Consider the following 6,000-nt stretch of genomic DNA (forward strand, 5'->3'; position numbering starts at 1 on the left):
TCTACAAAAGTATTGGGACACATTACACCTACAGGAGCTTTTATGACATCCCATTCTAAATCCATAGGCATTAATATGGAGTTGGTCCCCCCTCTGCAGCTAAAACAGCTTTCACTCTCTTGGGAAGACTTTCTACAAGGTTTTGGAGTGTGTCTGTGGGAATTTTTTCCCATTCATCCAGAAGAGCATTTGTGAGGTCAGACACCGATGTTGGAGGAGAGGGCCTGGCTTGCAATCTCCGTTCTAGTTCATCCCAAAGGTGTTGGATGGGGTAGGGGTCTGGGCTCTGTGCGGCCAGTCATGTTCTTCCACACCAAACTCACCCGACCATGCCTTTATGGACCTTGCTTTGTGCACTGGGGCACAGTCATGCTGAAACAGAAGCGAGCCGAACCCCAAACTCTTCCCACAAAGTTAGAAGTATACAATTCTCCACGATGTCTTGGTATTCTGAAGAATGTTGCAGTCAGGAGGGTAACGCTCTCTTGGCATTGGCTAGTGTGATTAGTCACTCCACAGAACACGTTTCTACTGAGTCTAGTGGCAGCGTGCGTTAAGAGGTGTGTCCTAATACTTTTGTCCATATAGTGTCGGTGTATGTACGTGTGATACATACATGCGCACACACACATCATTATTTGGTTTTTAACCCGTTAGTGACCGGCCCATCGTGTTTCTACGTCGGTCACTAACGGGCCTTATTCCGATGCCATAGACTTTTTACGTCGCGGCATCGGAATAAGTAAACAGAGCAGGGAGCTGTCAAATCTCCCTGCTCTCAGCTGCCAGAGGTAGCTGAGGGCTGGGAGCGTCCCTGCTCTGCCGGGTGAGATCGATATTAGTATCGATCTCACCCGTTTAACCCCTCAGATGCGGTGCACAATAGCGTGCACCGCATCTGAGTGGTTTTGGAGAGAGGGAGGGAGCTCCCTCTCTCTCCCACCGACACCCGGCGATACGATTGCCGAGTGTCTGTGTCTCCAATGGCAGCCGGGGGCCTAATAAAGGCTCCCAGGTCTGCCTGGAGCGAATGCTTGCTAGATCATGCCTCTGGCATGACCTAGCAGATGCCTGTCCGTGTTAAACGGACAGGCAGTAATACACTGCAATACAAAAGTATTGCAGTGTATTATAAATGCGATCGCAGAATCGCATATTATAGTCCCCTAGTGGGACAAGTGAAAAAAAAGTTGAATAAAGTTAATTTTAAAAAAAATGTGAAAAAAATGAAAAACCCAGCTTTTCCCCTTACAAAATGCTTTACTATTAAAAAAACTAAATAAAGTTACAAAGTTACACATATTTGGTATCGCCGCGTCCGTAACGACCCCGACTATAAATCTATTACATTATTTAACCCGCACGGTGAACGCCATAAAAAATGTAATAAAAAACTATGGAAAAATTGCTGTTTTCTGTGAATACTGACTTTAAAAAAAATGTGATAAAAAGTGATCAAAAAGTCGCATCTACTCAAAAATGGTACCAATAAAAACTACAAGTCTTCCCGCAAAAAAAAAGCCTTCATACAACTGCATCGGCGGAACAATAAAAACGTTACGGCTCTTCAAATATGGAGACACAAAAACAAATAATTTTGAAAAAAAAGCGTTTTTACTGTGTAAAAGTAGTAAAACATACAAAAACTATACAAATTTGGTATCGTTGCAATCGTAACAACCCGCTGAATAAAGTTATTGTGTTATTTATATCACACGGTAAACGGCGTAGATTTAAGACGCGAAAAAGAGTGGCAAAATGTCAGGTTTTTTTCTATTTCCCCCCCAAATAAAAGTTAATAAAAGTTAATCAATAAATAATATGTCCCCCAAAATGGTGCTATTAAAAAATACAACTTGTCCCGCAAAAAAGAAGACCTTATACAGCTATGTCGACGCAAAAATAAAAACGTTATAGCTCTTGGAATGCGACGATGGAAAAACGTAAAAAATGGCTTGGTCATTAAGGTTTAAAATAGGCTGGTCATTAAGGGGTTAAAGCGACCATTCGGCACACACCCAACTGGCAAACTATAACTGATGACTGAACATCCGTTAGTCCATGTGTAGATATTCGTATCCATGTATAGTTCATGGAAAGCGCATATTTGAATGAACAGACATCTAAATCAGATCAAAATGGCAACATCTTTATCTTTTACTGAATCTATGTTTACATATGTAGTTTCCCTTTAAATATTAAATCGATCGTTTAACCTTGTGAGCAGTATGACTCATTGCGTATATGAAGCTGAAAATCTTCATTTATAAAGTCGCTACAGTCATCTGGAAAATTCTGCTTGGAACGGTACTTCAACCAAAAGATAAATGACTGTTTACAGTGTGTAGATGGAGGCTGCATAAACAATGCCAGGAGACAATGGGTTATCAAGACATTGCTATGAAGTGTCATATTGATGAGATTCTATATTCATACAGATGCTTATTTCCATGAAATGTGTAGATCCCGTGACCTTATCCCAAGGGACACGAATCAATAACTTACTGAAAAGCAAGAGAGGCCTGATGGAAACTGCAAGGTGGAGCACAAAGTGGAATGACGTTAGTCCTTTCTAGTCGACGAGGCAGGAAAACAATCCAACCCATTATAACTGGAGGTTTATTTCTATTAAACATACAGGGATTCTCCTTTTCTCTGTATAGACATTTTGTGGACATTACAATTTGATTGTGTCACTATAATAGAGCCTTAAATTCCTCTTACACGGCCCGACGAAGCCATATAAACGAGCGCCGATCAATGAGACAGCTCGTTGATCGGCGCTCGTTTGCTCCTTTCACAAGGAGCTAGTATGGGGACGAGCGCTCGTTACTCCAATCTCTCATCCCCTTACATTTCTATCATGTCGGCAGCGCGTCTCCCTGTTTACACAGGGAGATGTGCCAACATCGATAATATTTTATGCTGCCTAAATGATACAACCAGCCGATGAACAAGCGTTTTGTGAACGGTCCTTTCGCCGATAATTGGCCGGTGTAAAATCTGAGGGAGTTTACATTTGTAGATGCGGAGTGCATGTGGGCTGTCATGTGGTTCTTCCTACAGTGTAGGATACCTTCTATTTTGTGTATTAATAGAAGTAGGCACAGGAGACATATAGGAATGACTTTAAGAGTGACATATGTAAGATAGACAAAATGCGAAAAGTGAGAGTAAAGGCTCAGTGACCGTGTGACCAAAACCAACTCTCCATGCACTCCAAAATGGTTGACAGTAGTAATAATAGCAGCTCTAAATAACAAATTCCTGTTCTAAAAATATAAATGTACGACACGTTGGAGAAAGAAATGGATGAGCACATGCATGTTTTATTATTTAGGCAGAAAGGTATATTAAAGAGTTTTTCTGCGCCACATCCTCTTCATTCTAGTGCAGTACATACAGTTGTAGCTGGGTCTCACTTAGGCCTTTTTCATTCTGCTGATCGGCAAAGGTTACAGGAGTTGGACCCTCACCAATCAGGTTAAAAAACCCAGTAAACCCCTCTCATTTAAATGTCCTTTTAATGGCTAAATGCCCCCTTCTCCATTTGTACCATTTTCTCTGGTGTGGGTGACAGAGCCTTTTATTTAAGTCTTTGGTGTCCAAGTCGTTGTTATCCTGGAATTAATGGCCCAGTCCCTGATTTTCTGTTTAGTCCTTTCTGATAGAAAGCTCTATGCAGTCTATTCAAGGGGTTTTCCGAGATCTGGTCATGTGACCCTCGTTTGCCTATGCACGGCTGCCGCAGTCCCCATAGAATTGAATGGAGAGGCTCTGCAAGCCTGACCACCTCTCCCTTTCTACAGAGACTGCAGCTGCTGTGAATCAGCCAGATATGTTTAAGATGGGTATACCCCTTTAAATGATTACATTTTATCTGCCTGCAGCTGCCATAACGGGGAGCTCACTATGAATTTATGCAGCTCCCTTTTATAATAACATCATAAATGTGTATGGAGCAAACTCCCCCTAGTGGAGATTATGAGCAAAAAGTACTTGATCTTTTAATTCAATAATGGCGGGCTGCACCTCAATCGGGGCAGAGCTATGATGAGTGTTTACAATTTAGTAACATTGTCTGATGCCACTACTTTGTCCGTTCCCATACTTTACACTGCAGCTCTGATTGCTGACTGGCTGCTCTGTGTTCGCACATGCTCACAAGGAAGTCCGTGCATGTGGAGCTAATTCCATTACAGCAAGGTCAAAATGATTCTAAACTAAAAGCTACTAGACCCACAGTGAGAAAAAGATTATTAGATAACTAACGATATCAGTGCATATATTATTTTCTAGCATATATAATTTTGGGGTACTGGATTAACACAAAGTACTGTAATGATACACTGCATTTGACTATATACCTCATGTCATGATATTATTTCATTAAATTATTTGAATGAAACATTAAAATTTTGATTGAGATCCGCAATATTTGGAAATATCTACATTATTCACACGTGGGTGAGTTAGTTGCATACTTCTGCAAACCTCATAACCACAATGCCCCAGTGATCATTGGCAGCTGCAGGTTGCTGTCACTATGCTTGGATGGCGTCTAGTGACACATTTTCCAGCAGGTCCCAGGTATCCAGATGAAGCCGGCTGGAATATCTGTTCCATTTTTATTTTTTTTAATTGGCTCCGTAGAATTCAACACTTGGATTTGTAAGGAGATGGGGAAAGGATATACTGTATAACGAATGGGCAGCATGGGAGTTATAATATTAAGACAGATTTGTGTTACATCTATAGACAGGTCGATAAGACAGAGAAAGGGACTTGACACCAGACAAGGCTGAGCAGAACGGGATGGGTCAGGAAGAGCAGAGCTGTCTGTCTTGCAGAACTGATAACAAAAAGCAATTTATCAGACAAAGGATGACCCGCTCCAGACCCCCCTCCTCATTCTTTATTCCCAGCGCTGCCAGCTCATCCGTTTCACATCCTACAAACTAGCATTACACTGTGCCGGGCAGATCTAGGACATCATGCGGACTTGTCCCAAGTGCTGCCCAGTCTTTTTATGGCCAAAAGATGGATGGCATATATAAAAGGCTTGAAAATTTCTTATAAACCGGCATTTCTCAAAAAATGAAATAATCGCCAGTAAATCTAAGTCATTGAGTGGCCCTCTTCTAGTAAGCCGTGTTGATTCTATAGAGCCGTGTCTTAATAATACAGGGTGATTCAAAAAGGATGGTGCCGAAGTAAAGGCCTGTAGTTAAAGTAACACTAGTGGTTTATGGCTGGTGACGGAAAATCAAAGCAAAACTGGCTTAGTGCCCATAGCAACCAATCACAGCACAGCTTTAATTTTCAAGAACCAAATTTGAAATGTTCTTCCATAGTGTGATGTAATATGGCGACATCGAAGCAAGAAAAAGATTTTTACGAGTTGGACTTTGCAAGAACGGGGTCTGGTAATTTGGTAAATGTGCTCCGCATAGAAACTGCAATTGGCGTTGAAACCGAAAACGCTGTGACTTTTATATGTTAAAGGAATGCCACAGATAAAGAAAGACTACGTTTGGCCGATCTATCAGCAGGATGGTGCACCTCCACATTTCCATTTGGATATTCGCTGATACCTGAATGAAACTCTACCGGAACGTTGGATCGGCCGCGCCGGAAACAACGATTCACTAATGTTGCGCTGGCCTCCACGATCGCCAGATCTAACACCCTGCATATTTTTTCTGTGGGGCTACATCAAGGACTCTGTGTATCTGCCCCCCCCCCTCAGCCACAGGATCTGAACGACCAGTGGCGTAACTACTGCGGTAGCAGCTGCTACGGGGCCCGCGGATTGAGGGGGCCCGTGCCGCCAGCCGACACACCACCCCCATATGCCCAGTGGCGCCGCTAGCAGCCGATATGGCTGCTACAGCGGTAGCACCGCTACTACGGGGCCCGCGCCGTCGACCTCTCTCATGCCAGTAGGCGTCGCTAGCACCGGAGGGGGCCCCGGTGCTAGCGACGGCCAAATACATGCAT

Source organism: Rhinoderma darwinii, chromosome 13, assembly GCF_050947455.1.
Source record: "Rhinoderma darwinii isolate aRhiDar2 chromosome 13, aRhiDar2.hap1, whole genome shotgun sequence".
Lineage (NCBI taxonomy): Eukaryota > Metazoa > Chordata > Amphibia > Anura > Rhinodermatidae > Rhinoderma > Rhinoderma darwinii.